The sequence below is a fragment of the Bos indicus x Bos taurus genome, chromosome 11 (assembly GCF_003369695.1).
Source record: "Bos indicus x Bos taurus breed Angus x Brahman F1 hybrid chromosome 11, Bos_hybrid_MaternalHap_v2.0, whole genome shotgun sequence".
Taxonomy (NCBI): Eukaryota; Metazoa; Chordata; class Mammalia; order Artiodactyla; family Bovidae; genus Bos; species Bos indicus x Bos taurus.
In genome coordinates this window covers 1,441,735-1,458,223 of record NC_040086.1, presented here as the reverse complement: position 1 = coordinate 1,458,223, position 16,489 = coordinate 1,441,735, and the positions used below count along the sequence as shown (strand labels likewise).

The 16,489-nt window shown below is 47.4% G+C and overlaps 1 protein-coding gene across 1 annotated transcript in view; it reads left to right on the top strand.

The window, feature by feature from the left end:
- Window positions 1-16,489, top strand: part of LOC113900678 (acyl-coenzyme A oxidase-like protein) — a 59,893-nt gene that overhangs the window by 43,140 nt on the left and 264 nt on the right. The gene's annotated exons all lie outside the window — the stretch shown is intronic.

The following is a 16,489-nucleotide window of genomic DNA, read 5'->3' as shown; positions in this document are numbered from 1 at the left end:
GTTGCTGGCATAGGGTGGTGGAGATGGGGCACTGGAGTGGGTACTTTTGGGAGAGAATCAACTTAAACTTTTTTTAAAATTAATTTTGATGTATTTATTATTTTTTGACTGCACTGGGTCTTTGTTGCTGCATATAGGCTTTCTCTAGTTGCAGTGTGTGGGATTTTCACTGCGGTGGCTTCTCTTGTTTCTGAGCATCGGCTCTAGGCAAGCAGGCGTCAGTCGTTGGAGCACTTGGGCTTAGTAGTTGCCTGAGTAGGCTCCTTGGCTCCAGAGCGCTGGCTGGGAAGATCTCACATGCCACGGAGTGGTGGGGCACGGGCTTAATTGCTCCGTGGCATGTGGGATCTTCCCAGACCAGGGACCAAACCTGAGTCTCTTGCATTGGCAGGTGGATTCCTAACCCCTGAGCCACCAGGGAAGTCCTGGTAGCCTTCTTTAAGCCTCACTTACATTCTGTAAAATGGGCCTTCTGATCACAGTGCAGCCTGAGTGAGGATGTGTGCGCAGCGATGTGACACAGCGGTGATGAGCCGGCACCTGCTCTGTGCGGGAGGCAGGTTTTCCCGGTGAGCAGAGGCCCGCTGCAGAGCTGGACGGGCTCAGACCCAAGGGGTCCAGATGCTGCCGGGGTGTTGTCCCTGACGGACCCGGGCCATTGTGATCTCATCGTGAGCCTCTTGGATGAGAATGACCTCGCCTCTCTTGGCAGCTCCTCTTCTCTCACGGCTCAACCACGGGACAGATACTGTCTCAGGGGAAACCTCAGATGGTCCTGCTTGCCCCGCGCTTGCTGATGAGCAGAGAATGGATCACTTTCTCTGACGCTCGTTCTGCCTGTGTTAGAAAACTGTCACCGCAGCTCCCTGTTTGCTCAAGGCCAGGCGCGCCTGCTGCTTTAAAACTCTGCCCAGATGTCTTTTTTCCCCGCTGCCATGGTTGCCTCTCATTTTCGTCACATTTCTCAGTCCTTTCAGGTTTTCTCTTAAAGACTTGCTGTAATAGCCATGCTGTCATTTGTGCCCCCAGATGCCATGTCCGATTAAATTATTAGCAGGGACTAGAGGAAAGGAAGCTAAGACATTTGGCAGGGATTGGGGAGGGCGCATTGATCGAATTCTGCAGCTGAAGTAGAGGGGGATGCTGGGGAGCCTTTTCTGAAGGAGGAAGGGATCTAGGGAGAGTCACTGTGAGTTGGGAGGCAGAGGAGGAGTCAGAAACACACATGAGACCGAGCTCAGAGTTTTGGGTTGATTTTGCAGGAAAGTAATATTTTAGCATTTTAGGACGAGATGGTTGGATGGCATCTCCGATGCAAGGGGCGTGAACTTGGGCAAACTCTGGGAGAGGGACAGGGAAGCCTGTTGTGCTGCAGTCTGTGGGGTTGTGAAGAGTCAGACCTGGCAACAGCAACAATATTTTAGCATAAGAAAAGCTGGTCCCCACTTTAAGAGTCTCCCTCATCCTTTAAGTAGGTGTTACTCCGCAGCTGGGGCCCACCCTCAGGGTTCCTGGTGCAGCAGCACCGGCATGGGGCCAGAGAATCTGCGTTTCCTCCAAGGCCCCAGGTGATGCTGCAGTTACTGGTCCAGAACCACACTTGGAGAATGGCTGCCTAGAACAGACGGGTTTGGGACTTCTCTGGTGGTCCAGTGGCTAGGTCTCCGAGCTCCCAGTGTAGGGGGCTGGGTTTGATCTCTGGTCAGGGGACTAGATCCCATATGACTAACAGTTTGCATGCTACAACGAAGATCAAAGATCCCACGTGCCATAGCTAGGACCTGGCACAGCCAAATAAATAAAAAGCAATGCCCCCCCCCCACCCCTTGCTTACTATAAGCCATGCCCATGATACATGCTTCACAGGTATTAACTCATTTCTCCTCAAACAACTCTGAGAGGGCTCCATCCATCTCCTCATTTTACATATGGGGAAACTGAGGAGGTAAAGGAATCTGTCTGAGGTGGGCATTCACTATGCTGCCTTTGATTTTGGTGGTTCTTATTCAGGGAGTTGTTGTTTAATCTGCTAGTCATGTCCAACTTTTTGCAACCTCATGGACTGTAGCCCACCAGGCTCCTCTGTCCATGGGGTTTCCCAGGCAGGAACACTGGAGTGGGTTGCCGTTTCCTTCTCCAGGGGATCTTCCTGACCCTGGGGTTGAACATGCATCTCCTGCATGGTCTCCTTCTGGTCTTTGTCACGGGGCCACCAGGGGAGCCTTTTCAAGAGTCCCTCTCTCCTCTACTGATGGGAGTTTGGGACCTTGTGTCCTCGAACCACCTTTCCAAGACCTTCTGATGGTTCATGGGGGATTGGAACAGCAAAGAGGAGGAGGCTGGGGGCAGTTGAGTCTCCTGAGACGGAGGTGGCTGTTGGTCTAAGAGGGTGAGGTGGTGCCGTCACTTGGGTGAACACGAGGCAGAGCAGGCTTTGGGCTCCTGCTGCTCTCTGGTCTTGGCTTGGGGTGTTCTCTATGTCTGTGCTCAGTCGCTTAGTCATGTCCAACTCTCTGTGACCCCATGGACTGCAGCCTGCCAGGCTCCTCTGTCCATGGGGATACTCCAGGGAAGAATACCGGAGTGAGTTGCCATGCCCTCCTCCAGGGCAATCTTCCCAACCCAGGGATTGAAGCCAGGTCTCCCACATTGCAGGCAGATTCTTTACCATCTGAGCCACCAGGGAAGCCCAAGAATACTGGAATGGGTAGCCTATCCTTCTCCAGGTTATCTTTCCAACCCAGGAATTGAACTTCCTTCTACATTGCAGGTGGATTCTTTAGCAGCTGAGCTACCAGGGAAGCCCTCCCCAGAAATGACATCGGGGTTCTCTTCCCCAGTGTCTGGTTCCTGCATCCAGCCCTGTAGTGCCATGCTTGTGTGCCTCAGTCATGGGCCAGGGCTGGGGAGCTGGTTTCAGGGTGTAACTAACATCCTATCTGCTCTGTTGACCTCGAACCAGATGTTGTGACTCCCTTTCCTGTGGTGAAGCTCACTCAGTCCTCTTATATTCATAATTTTAATTTCTGTGGCTACTACTCAGATGGTAAAGAATCCACCTGCAATGCAGGAGACCTGGGTTCAATCCCTGGGTCAGGAAAATCCCCTGGGGGAGGGTGTGGCTGGAGTATTCTTGCTGGAGAATCGCCATGGACAGAGGAAACAGGTGGGCCATAGTTCATGGGGTTACAAAGAGTCAGACACGACTGAGTGACTAACACTTACACTTACCACTATGAAGCTATCAGATTTTTGTCTGTTTAATTCCACCTCCTGGAAAGCCCAGATGAGTGAAAAGGTGGGAGGTAAATAAGTGGGTGGGTGGGAGGAGGGATGGATGGAGGGATGGATGAGTGGGTGGGTAGATGAATGGACAGACAGACAGCTGAATGGACAGGCGAATGTGTGAGTGTGTTGGTGGATGGGTGTATGTATGAGCACACGCATGGGTGGAAGGAAGGGAGAGGGGGAAATGGAAGGAAGAAAGGTGGTGCTGGTGGTAAAGAACCCAGCTGCCAACGCAGGAGACACGAGACGCGAGTTTAGTCCCTGGGTCGGGAAGATGCCCTAGAGGAGGGCATGGAAAGCCACTCCACCATTCTTACCTGGAGAATCCCTTGGACAGAGGAGACTGGTGGGCTTCAGTCCACCGGGTCATAAAGAGTCGGACACGACTGAAGTGACTTAGCAAACATCCGCTCATCCATCATCTGCCAACTCACCCATTCTACTACAAAGACTCTGAACGCAGTGATGATCAGTTCCTCTATGATTTAGTAGTTAGTGGGAGCTGTGGAATATTCTCGAGAAAAGCAGCCACTCACTGAATGGACATCACATATTAGAAAAACCTCCCCAGGCAGGGGTGTGTCAGGAGAGGCCAGAAGCATACAGCTCTCTTCCAGCAGTAGGCTCGAATAAGGGGCATCTCTGTAGGGCCATGTGAGTCTAAGAGCTTCAGGGTCGGGGGCGGGGGGGGACTGAAATGAATATGTTTGGAAGGAGGTGGAAGCACTGTGATAATGAGCATGGTGAGACCTCTGCCCCATCAAACAGTGTGGCATAAAGAGGGTGGAATGGAGAGGAGGGGATGGGTTCCCTGGAGTAATGTCTTAAAGATATGTGCTACCCACAAATGTGTGTTCTGTTGGAACTGGTAAACCGAAGTTGCTGGATGTTTATTCTCTTGGCACTTAAAAAAATATTTATTTGGCTTCTCTGGGTCTTAGTTGCAGCTCGTGGTATCTAGCTCCCTGCATGCATGCTCAGTTGTGACCCCCCAGACTGCAGCCCACCAGGCCCTCTGTCCATGGGATTCTCCAGGCAAGAATGCTGGAGTGAGTTGCCATTTCCTTCTCCAGGGGATCTTCCCAACCCAGGGATCGAACCCAAATCTCCTGCACTGCAGTTGAGTTCTTTACTGCTGAGCCACTTGGGAAGCCCCTCTAGCTCCCTGACCAGGGATCAAACCTGGGCCCCATTCGTTGGGAGTGTGGAGTCCTAGCCACTGGACCATGGAAGTCCCGACCCTTTAGTAGCGTGGCCAGCGATCTCTTCACACAGAGAGTGGTACTGGAGAGATGAAGACAGGGGCTCCTCCATGTCAGCTGTCTGTCTTTTCAGATGCGTTACATGTGTCCCGAGGGAGCAGAATCATAAGCTCCTCTTGTTCTACACAGGTTGGAGTTATTCTTTCTTTAGCATCCTAACACGCGCTCACATACACACATGGAGTGGGGAGCAGAGTAGCAGAACTTGCTCAAATGCTGGGGAAGTCCCATGGGATGAGAGCTTTGGCCTGAATGATCCGTAGAGGGACCATCTGTAAAATACAGTTTCCAGGATTTTCTGATATAGACACTTCTTGAGGCTGACCACCAGAGGGCGACAAATACCAATAATGATTTGCAGATGTCTTCCCTTTACATTTTGTTTACTTTTCTATTCAAGAATTGGCTGGGATTTTTTGTTCTCATTAGCTTCCTATCAGTTGTGAGTGTTGCTTTTTACAAAGTGGTCGATATAAGGAGAATTGGAATTCATCAGGGTAATAATTGTTGGGCTCAAGATCAAGACTCGAGGATGTGGAGTTATCTTTTTTTTTAATTTATTTTTAAAAATTGAAGTATAGTTGATGTACAGTGTTTGTTTACAGTGTCGGTTGCTGTTATTTATATGTGTGTGTGTATATATATGTAACATATATGTAAAACTGTGGGTGTGTATAGTGGTTGAGTCACTCAGTTGTGTCCAACTCTTGAGGCCGCATGGCCTGTGGCCCACCAGGCTCCTCTGTCCATGGGACTTTCTAGGCGGGAATGTTGGAGTGGGTTGCCATTTCCTTCTCTGGGGGATCTTCCTGACCCAGGGATCCAACGCGCATCTTCTGCATTGCAGGTGGATTCTTTACCACTGAGCCACCAGGGAAGCCTCCAAGGAACAGGACTCCCTTCAACTAAGTCATCAGAGGCTGAGTCAACCTTGTGGGAAACCCCAGTCTCCTCAAACCCTGGGCGTGGCCGTGGGAGCTGTGAGGGAACGAGGGATGGTGTTGTCAGTGCAGAGCGATCCCAGCTTGCTCTGGGCCTGGGTCCTGCTTGGAAGGGGCTTGCCTGCCTCGGTTTCAGCAGCAGCCTGTTCACCTAGGGCAGGCAGAAGGGGTGCGCGGGCTGCAGCTGCAGGGAGCTTCACCTCGCCACGGAAGCCCTGTTGTCTGCCTCTAGGGAGTGCTGTCTGTGCCACCTGGAAGGTCAGGCGTGGATGACGGATGGATGGTGTGCCGTCCTTAGGAGATTTTCCACCTGAAACTTGATGCTCCCTGTAGCACAAGGACTGCACGCCTTCCCCTCCCTCCATGCTTCGTCACTCATTCCCTCGTCACCGCTGAGGAATCCATCCAGTGCCTCCCTGTTCGAAGGACACATTCTGAGCCTTTTATACATCTTTTTTTTCAATTGCTTTATTTCTGTATCTACATGGCTGTGCTGGGTCTTCATCACTGAGTGGGCTCTTCTCTACTTGTGGAGAGCCTGGGCGGGCCACTCTCTAGGGATTCTCTTTTTGCTGAGCACAGGCTCTAGAATGTTTGGGCTCGGTGGTTGCGGCTCCCAGCCTCCAGGGCACAGGCTCAGTAGTTTTGGCGCATGGGCTTAGCTGTCCCTGCAGTATGTGGGATTTACCCTGACCAGGGATTGAACCTGTGTCTCCTGCATTGGCAGGTGGAAACTTGGCCTCTGAGCCACCAGGGAAGCCCATCATTGTTTCTTTTTTTTTTTAAATTGAAACAGCAGTCCTGTAAGATGGATACTGTCGTGATTCCCATTTTCCGGTTGAGAAAACTGAGATGCAGAAGGAGGTGACAGCTTGTCTGGAGTTTTCTGGGTCTCCCGCTGCAGCAGTCTGGTGCTGGAGTCCAGCCCTGACTCACACTGGATTGCTTAGTCACCCTCAAGCAAGAGGTTCTTTGAGTTCAGCTTCGACTGTGCTCTCTGTCATCTTCGGACCACTTTGGCTCACAGTTATATTTGCTTTGGTAAACCAAACCAAGATGCAAAATAATTCACTGTCTACATTGGAAAACATGGAGAATCCTCCCAAACTGGGGTTTGGCAGATGCTGAATGGTTAGCCCTGGGGCCAGAATTCAGGCTTCCTTCCCTGCTGCGAGCTGGGACCTGACTTTGTCAAGTGGCACCACTATCTTTGCCTGATGGTCCCGTGTCACTGTGGTTCTGAGCGGTTGTGCACTGGGAGCAGGAGCAGGGAGGGGAGATGGGCCACTCCAGACTTCATACTGAATGTCCTTTTATGGGGAGAAGGTCTGTTTATCATGTATTATGTTCATTGAGTGTGTTCAGCTCTGAGCTCAGTCCAACAGAATGATTTCTGAATGTTTCTGTCTACCACAGTGAAATTGAACAAGCCAAAGACGTTCACACTTCTTTTTGTTGTTGTTGGTCAGTTGCTAAGCATGCCCAACTCTTTGCAATACCATGGAATGCGCCACAGGACTCCTCTGCCCTTCACTATCTCCAGGAGTTCACTCAAATTCCTGTCCGTTGAGTCAGTGATGCTATCTGACCATCTCATCCTCTGCTGCCCCTTTCTCCTTTTCCCTTCCCAGAATCAGGGTCTTTTCTAGTGAGTTGGCTCTTTGCATCAGATGGCCAAAGTATTGAAGCTTCAGCTTCATCATCAGTCCTAATAAATATTCAGGGTTGATTTCCTTTAGCATTGACTAGTTTGATCTCCTTGCAGTCCGAGGGACTCTCAAGAGTCTTCTCCAGCACCACAATTTGAAAGCATCAATTCTTCAGTGCTCAGCCTTCTTTATGGTCCAAATCTCACATCCTTACAGGACTACTGGAAAAGCATTAGCTTAGACTATATGGAGAAGGCAATGGCACCCTACTCCAGTACTCTCGCCTGGAAAATCCCATGGATGGATGAGACTGGTGGGCTGCAGTCCATGGGGTCACTGAGGGTTGGACACGACTGAGCGACTTCACTTTTCACTTTCATGCATTGGAGAAGGAAATGGCAGCCCACTCCAGTGTTCTTGCCTGGAGAATCCCAGGGACGGAAGAGCCTGGTGGGCTGCCGTCTATGGGGTCGCACAGAGTCGGACACGACTGAAGCGACTTAGCAGCAGTAGCAGACTAGATGGACCTTTGTTGGCAAAATAAAGTCTCTGCTTTTTAATGTGCTGTCTAGGTTGGTCATAGCTTTCCTTCCAAGGAGCAAGCGTCTTTTAATTTCATGTCTGCAGTCACTGTCTGCAGTGACTTTGGAGCCAAGGAAATAAAGTCTGTCACTGCTTCCACTTCTTCCCCTTTCTGTTTGCCGTGAAGTGGGCAAGTAGGTCTCGTCTAGGGTCCTCAAAGTTTCAGGCTGGTCATTGGGAATGTCAGCCTCCAGAGATTGATTAGGACCTATGTCTTCGTGGTCACTCTTGTCTGCTTTAGACTTGGTTAAGCACTTGGTGGATGGATGAATGGATGAATATCGTGGTGAAGGGAAGGTGTCTTTGCAGAATAAATCAGTCCAAATGAGCTCTGTGGAGATCAGATGCGGTATTTCAGCTGTATTATGGATACGGGAACTCTGACCTGCATCTTAAAGCAACGGCAGTGAACATTCTCCATTTCTTGTGTGTGTGTCCAGATCTTTGTCGTGTGACTTTGGGACCTGCCCCGCCAGCGTGCTTGCAGCCCAGGCACGCGTGTGTCCGGGCAGAGACTCTGTTTTTGTCTCCTGCAGCGCTCATTCGCTCCCTAGCTCACCCTTGCACACTGCTCATGGGTGAGTCACACTGACAACACACTGTCGGTGTGACGGTGGTGCCGTTCGGGTGTGTGACCACAGGTCTGAGGGTTTCTAAAGGCGGTCGTGTGATAGGTTTCAAGCTTGGAGAGCAGCCCTGGCCCCAGACTGCAGAGGGGCTGGGTTGAGGGAACTCTTTCTGAGGGAGAGAAACTGATCTCAGTGTCCAGCAGTCGACGTGCTGCCGCCTCCCGGGTCCACACAAACCGTTTCTGCACCCTCGACCCTCCCAGGCTCTCCCGTTCCTGCTCACCTGCTCTTTTAGGTCTCCAGGAGACCTCAGGCTCTTGTGGCTGCCTTTCTGGGTATAGAGCTCGTGCAGCACCTGGTTTATCTCAGCCCTGGTGTTAACTGTCGTCTCATCTCCGATTGCCCCTTAGACTGTGAGCTCCTGGAGGGCAGGGTTTCACACAGCACTAGCTGCTGCTCTGTTAGCGGCCCCTCAAAAAATACCTGTGAGCTGGCCCAGCCCTGTGACTTCCCCCGCCCATCACAAGCATCTTCATGCTCTCGGGCTCCAGGAGCCAGGAAGGGGCACTGGCATGTGCTGAATGCCCATAGTGGGCCAGCTGTGTGATGCTCAGCGTGCCTTCTCTCACCCAGTGTGCACAGCAGCTTTGCGGTGATTCCCATTTTACAGATGAGAAGACAGAGTCTGGGAAGTGAAGTAGCTTGGCAAAGGCAAACAGCTCATGGGGAGTGGGGCAGTATTGTGCCCACCCCACCCCAGAGGGGCCCCCCTGAACTCCTCTTGCCAAAGACTGCTTGCTTTCTTTCTTTTATTAGTTTTGACTGCGCTGGGTCATCACTGCTGCGAGGGCTTCTCTCTAGCGGCGAGCAGGGGCTGCTCTCTGGTTGCCATGGGCTTCTCACTGCAGTGACTCTTCTGGCTGCCGAGCTCGGGCTCTAGAGCGCATGGGCTCCGTAGTTGCAGCACACGTGCTCAGGTTCCCTGCAGCGTGCGGGATCTTAGTTCTCTGACCAGGGATGCAATCCACACCCCAACCCCCGACACCAGCAGGGACGCGCCAGTGGCTTGATTCTGAGGCTGCACTGGAGAATGAGCACTAGACCTGGGGCCTCAAGTGCAGCGTCTTGGATTGCTGGCGACTTCCCTGCCTCTTGCTTGGGCAACCTCTGACCTTTGAGCCGAGGCCATTCTGAGCCTTGGGTCCCGTCTGTCCCCAGTCCCCAGGATTCTGGGGACAGCCCTAGACTTGAACTTGACGTTTGTTCCCAGGGGTATTATAGGTCAGGCAGTCAGAATGATAGGCCCTGGCCCCGGGTTGACTCTACAGGGTCCTATTTTCTTCATTAACTTTTTGCCTGATGAGAATGTTGTCGTGAGTCGACTTTTAAAAAATATTTGCATATCTCATTTCTTTGTCTGATTAGCGTGGCAAGAATGATGGCCCAGTTTTCATGCCTGAATACATAACTGTCACAGTGTGAGGCGCTGAGGGGCCAGTCTCCATTTCTCATGTCGAGCATCTCATCCAGGCTTTGTTTCTATCCACGCTCCAGACTTGTCTTTGAAAGGAACTCACCTTGTCAACCAAACGAGATCCTTCCACTGCTGCGAAATACATCTGAGATTAAAGGACACTTTTGTCAATGTTTGTGTGTGACTGAGCTTCAGATCACTAGATGTGCTTAACATAAGAAGTGTACTCTCTGCCTATACTCTGTTTTTTTAATTAAGTAGAATTTTTGAAAGGGCGAGGAGGAATTTAAGTATGGCCTTTCCTCTGGTACAACCCTGCCTTTACATAGCACCTTATGAATCCTCTTTTTCACTCAGTGTGTGCATGCTCAGTTGCTCAGTCATGCCCGACTCTTTGTGACCCCATGAATTGTAGCCTGCCAGGCTCCTCTGTCCATGGGATCTCCCAGGCAAGGATACTGGAGTCGGTTGCCATTTCCTCCTCCAGGCGATCCTCCTGACCCAGGAATCAAACCTGCATCTCCTGCATTGGCAGACAAATAAATCATTTAAAGGGATTTTTTGGCTGTGCTGGGTCTTAGCTGTGGCTCCACCATGGAAGGGGAGCTCTTCCTCAGTCGTGACATGGGAACTCTTAGTTGTGGCACGTGGGATCTAGTTCCCTGACCAGGGATTGAGTGTGTGCCCCCTACGTTGGGAGTTCGGAGTCTTAGCCACTGGCCCATCAGGGAAGTCCCAGGAAGTGAAATTTTGGCTGGAGACCTTTCCGAGTCAATGTATAGAAACTTCTCTCAGTCTTTGAAACGCTGTATAGTAACTCACTGCGGCTGAACCCTCTCCTGGTGGACGCTTATGTTGTTCCCAGGCTTTGCTTTTAGAAGACAGTGCTGCATCAGATGTCCTTCCTGTTTAGACATGACTCTGATATCTTCGTGGAGAAATGTCTTGGGCACCCAGCCACAGTGGAGGTTTTTCTTAGAATTCTGAAAAAATACTCATTTTCTTCATTTTGATGTGACTTGTGCTTCCTTCTGTGGTTGACTGAAGGCCTGGGCTGGTTTTCTGAGTATAACTGGTAGCAGAAAGGCTTGAAGGATTGGAGAGAGAGGAGTGCTGGATATTCCAGAAGACTTAGAGATGCTTCAGAGCACCTGCCTGAGAGGAGTTAGGGGAGTCTGATGTGAAAGGACAGACAGCCCCTGAAACTTCCACGATCCCCACAAAACTGGATGTTTCATTTAACTGCCCATTACCAAACTGGTTGCTTACCAACAAAGAATGAGAGGCGTCTTTGGACAAAAATAGAGCACACTAGAGGGAATTTTTCTCTCAGCGTCTCCTCCAGGATCTCTTATGCAAAGGCCGAGGTGAACCTTGCAGAAGCATTGCTGAGTATGTCTACCTTAGTCACGCACCTTCTGCATCTCTCTAGTGTCTCCAGGCTCATACTCCCAATGTTTTCCATTGTACTTAAGACTCTCAGTATGGCATGATGCTTGGGGCTGTGGCAGCCACTTTGTGACCATGAGGCAACGAGCACAAGGATGAGCAGCTAGTTGCTAAACATGGACCTATAGGGCTTGGTCCCTAAGGACATTGTTGAGCAACTAAACTAACATCAGCATTCACTCATCTTCAGACGACTTATAAAAAACAACAAAAGAAACTTACTTGTTTAATCTAAAAAAAGATGCTCAGTACTTCAGTCCAAATATCCCCAGGGATTCAGTGACTTTGTGGCTATGTGATCTTAGGCAAGGTAGCAGAGTCTCTGAGTCTCCATCTTCCCATCCCCGAATGGGGATAGTTCTGCATCCTTCTCAGAGTTTTTACAAGGCTTAGACGAAGTGACATTTCTGCTGTGCTTGGCACCACATTCAACCTGCAGAAAGTGCTTGGTGGTTACCGCCCACAGGTGTATTATTGCCCAGACTTCCTGCCTGACTCAGAGTCCTTACTGCTGAGCCATTACTCACGCTGCGGCCCCCGTGTGATGGTCTCATCTCACCAGACTGACTCTTCCAGTCCCTTGAGGCCTCGCTCAAGTGCCAGCTCCCCTGTGGAGACTGCTTGGTTTGATTACTCCTTGGGAAGTGGGTTTTTCTCTTCAGAGGAAGAGAAGGCACCGTTGAGAATTGTCCTGGAAGCATGGAGAAAACTCAGACTACTTATTCTGTCACCTGAGGAGGCAGCAATGAGTCACAGCAGAGCCTGTAAACTAGGGAAGGTGTTCTTCATTTCTCCTCCGAGTCCCAGTGGCCACACACTCACACTTCAGCAGGGCCCTCTTTGTCTGGTCTTGTCTTCCCCGTCCTCTGCTGAGTGTGTGTGCATTGTCTCTGTCAACCCACCAATTCAGGTGAACTGTCTCCCCTCCCATCAATGCCCGAAGTGACCAGCTTCAAGTTCCCCTTCTCCTTACATGCTCAGCTGCGTCCAGCTTCTTGTGACCCTACTTAAGTTATACTGACTAAAGATTCCGGTCATGAAAGGGAAGCGTTGTGAGGCTCTCCTGGAGTCCGGCTGGAAGACTTTATTTCTATGAGATGTGCCCTCGTGTTTTTACTCCCTTTCTTGAATCTTTATTTCAAAATTTTGTTCTTTTTATTCAATGTGAATGTGAGTGCAGGTAGAACAGAGTTTAATAATATGTCTCTGTCAAAGAATCTATGTTTCAGGCTGACAAAGACAGAACCCTAAGAGAAGGCTCGCACTCAGGTATGCCAAAAGTATATGGGTCATAGCATTTTTGCAAGGTAATTGTTTCCCCCTTATTAGATCTTTTAAAAATTACAGAGTATAAAGTGATGGAGAGTGAAAATCCACATCTACCTCACCCTTGCCATCCAACAATTGGCATTTAGTCTTCCAGGGTCCTTCCTAATGATTATATTATATGATATGTATCTATATATATATTAAATTATCTATCTATATATCTATATATAATTATAATCATTATATTATATAACCTATATATAGATTATATTTATAATTTATGCATGTTTACTCTGTACCTGAAATTTTTAAAATTTGTGTTTGTTTAAAAGTATGTTGTGAACAAAGGAAACCATAAGCAAGGTGAAAAGACAGCCTTCAGAATGGGAGAAAATAATAGCAAACGAAGCAACTGACAAAGAATTAATCTCAAAAATATACAAGCAGCTCCTGCAGCTCAATTCCAGAAAAATAAACGACCCAATCCAAAAATGGGCCAAAGAACTAAACAGACATTTCTCCAAAGAAGACATACAGAGGGCTAACAAACACATGAAAAGATACTCAACATCACTCATTATCAGAGAAATGCAAATCAAAACCACAATGAGGGACCATCTCACGCCAGTCAGAACAGCTGCTATCCAAAAGTCTACAAGCAATAAATGCTGGAGAGGGTGTGGAGAAAAGGGAACCCTCTTACACTGTTGGTGGGAATGCAAAGTAGTACAGCCACTATGGAGGACAGTGTGGAGATTCCTTAAAAAACTGGAAATAGAACTGCCTTATGATCCAGCAATCCCACTGCTGGGCATACACACCGAGGAAACCAGAATTGAGAGAGACATGTGTACCCCAATGTTCATAACAGCACTGTTTACAATAGCCAGGACATGGAAGCAACCCAGATGTCCATCGGCAGACAAATGGATAAGAAAGCTGTGGTACATATACACAATGGAGTATTACTCAGCCATTAAAAAGAATGCATTTGAATCAGTTCTAATGAGGTGGATGAAACTGGAGCCTATTATACAGAGTGAAGTAAGCCAGAAAGAAAAACACCAATACAGTATACTAACGCATATATATGGAATTTAGAAAGATGGTAATGATGCCTATATGCGAGACAGCAAAAGAGACACAGATGTAAAGAACAGACTTTTGGACTCTGGGAGAGGGCAAGGGCGGGATGATTTGGGAGAGAATAGCATTGAAACATGTAGATTATCATATGTGAAATGAACCGCCAGTCCAGGTTCGATGCATGAGACAGGGCGCTCAGGGCTGATGCACTGGGACGACCCAGAGGGATGGGATGGGGAGGGAGGTGGGAGGGGGGTTCAGGATGGGGACACATGGCTGATTCATGTCAATGTATGGCAAAAACCACTACAATAATGCAAAGTAATTAGCCTCCAATTAAAATAAATAAATTTAAAAAAATAAAGGGAAAGGAGGCACAAAAGGAGAAATAAAAAGTATGTTGTGTCAGTTTTCGCAGTGGATTCACAGTGGGTCTACGGCACACTTTTTTTTTGGCCATGCCCCGTGGCATGTGAGATCTTAGTTCCCTGACTAGGGACTGGCCCCGTGCCCCTGCAGTGGAAGCTCAGAGTCTTGACCGCTGGACCACTGAGGAAGTCCCTACTGCAGTCTTCTTTTAACAGCTATAATTGTGTTTTATGGAAAGCCTCATCTTAGCTTATGCTCTATATACCTGGATGATGGGCTTGATTTTTCATCTGTTTTGTATATTTTTTTAAAAACTAAACAGAGAAGAGAGGGGACAATTAAAAGAAGGATGAGTGTTTTTAATAAGCATTTGACAAATTCAACATCCATTCATGATAAAACTGTCAGAAAAAAATAGAAGTGGAAGGGAACTTCCTCAACTTGATAAAGAACATCTACAACCCCCACCCCCATATAGTTAACAGTATATATAATGGTGAATGACTGTACGCTTTTCCCCTAAAGTTGGGAACAAGGCAAGTGTGTATGCGTTCACTGCTGTTACTCAGCGTAGTTCTGGGTCTTCCAGCTGGTACAATAAAGCAAGAAAAGAAAATGCATTTGGACGAGAAAAGGAAAAACCAGCCTTTCCATGTAGACAAGATGCTTGTCTGTCTAGAAAGCCCAAGGAACCTACAAAAAAATCTCCTAAACCTGCTAAGTGAATTTAGCAAGTCCCAGTACACAAGATAAACAAACAAAAATCAATTGTATTTCTGAATATTAGCAACAACATTTGGTTGTTGTTTAGTCGCTAAGTTGTGTCTGACTCTTTCTAACCCAAGGACTGTAGCATGCCAGGCTTCTCTGTCCTTCACTATCTCCCCAAGTTTGCTCAGGCTCATCTCCATTGAGGTGGTGATGCTATCTAACCATCTCATTCTCTTCTTCTGCCTTCTCCTTTTGCCTTCAATCTTTCCCAGCCCCAGGGTCTTTTCCAGTGAGTTGCCTCTTCACACCAGATGGCCAAAGTATTGGAGCTTCCACTTCAGCATCAGTCCTTCCAATGAATATTTAGGGTTGATGTCCTTTAGGATTGACTGGTTTGATCTCCTTGCAGTCCAAGGGATTCCCAAGAGTCTTCTCCAGCACTGCAGTTCAAAAGCATCAATTCTTTGGTGCTCAGCTTTCTTCAGTATATTAAGAGCAACACGTGGACACCAAAATAATTTGCACTTGCCCGAAAATGAGGAGAAATTCTCAGAAGTAAATCTACCAAACATGTATAGGACTTGTATGCTGAAAATTATGTGATTATACAATGCCAATGAAAGAAATAAAAGATCTAAATGAGTTGAACTATATACCATGTTTATGGATTGGGTGACTCCACATGATAATACTGATGCCAGTTTTCTTCAAAATCAATATACAGGTTTAATGCAATTTCTATCAAAATTCCAGCAAAATTTTTTGTTGTTGAATATACACAAGTTAGTCTAGAGTTTATATGGAAAGGCAAAGGAAGCAGAATAAACATTTTTTTTTTTAAGAGTAAGGTAGATTGAGTCAGTCTACTCAATTTCAAGACATATAGTAATCAAGTCTAGTGGTTTTGGCAGAGAGATAGACAAATAGATCAATGGAACAGCATAGAGAGCCCAGAAATAAACCCCAGTAGATATACCCAACTGATTCTTTACAAAAGTGCAAAGGAAAATCAGTGGAAGGAACAATAGCCTTTTAACAAATGAGTAACTGGACATTTATAAACCAACAGATAATGCCCGACCCCCACCTCAAATGTTAGCACAGGGAGCTTTACCCAATATTCTGTGATAACCTATATGAGAAAAAAATCTGAAAAAGAGTAAATATATGTGCAGTTGTAACTAAACCACTTTGCAGTACACACAAAACTAGCAAAACATAGTAAATCAACTAGACTCCAGTAAAATTAAAATTTAAAAAAATGTCTCACACCTTATACAAAAGTTAACTCAAAATAGATTGTGGTTTTAAATGTAAGACATAACTTTATATAACATTCAGAAAAAATAGAAAATCTTTGGGATCTAAGAGTATGCAAAGAGTTTTTAGAATAGACACCAAGGCATAATCCCTTAAAGAAAGAGTTGGTAAGTTCGACTTCATAAAAACAAATAAATTTTGCTTTGTAAAGACCTTGTTTGCAAAGACAAGTTATAGACTGGGAGAAAATATTTGTAAACCACATATCTGACAAAGGAGTAATAAAGAGTTCTCAAAGCTCAACAGTGAAAAACAACCAATCCGAATAGAAAATAGGCAAATGTTGGCAGATAAACACACGAAAAGATGATGTTCAGCATCATTAGACATTTAGGGAAGTGTAAATTGAAACCACAGTGGCTATCTAAATAATACCTATCAGAATGGCTTAAACTTTTAAAAAAAGTGATAACACCAAAAGGCTAGTAAGGACTCAGAAAAACAGCGTCATTCATACGTTTCTGGTGGGATTATAAAACAGGACGGTCACTTGGGAAACGAGTTTGGCAGTTCCTTCTGA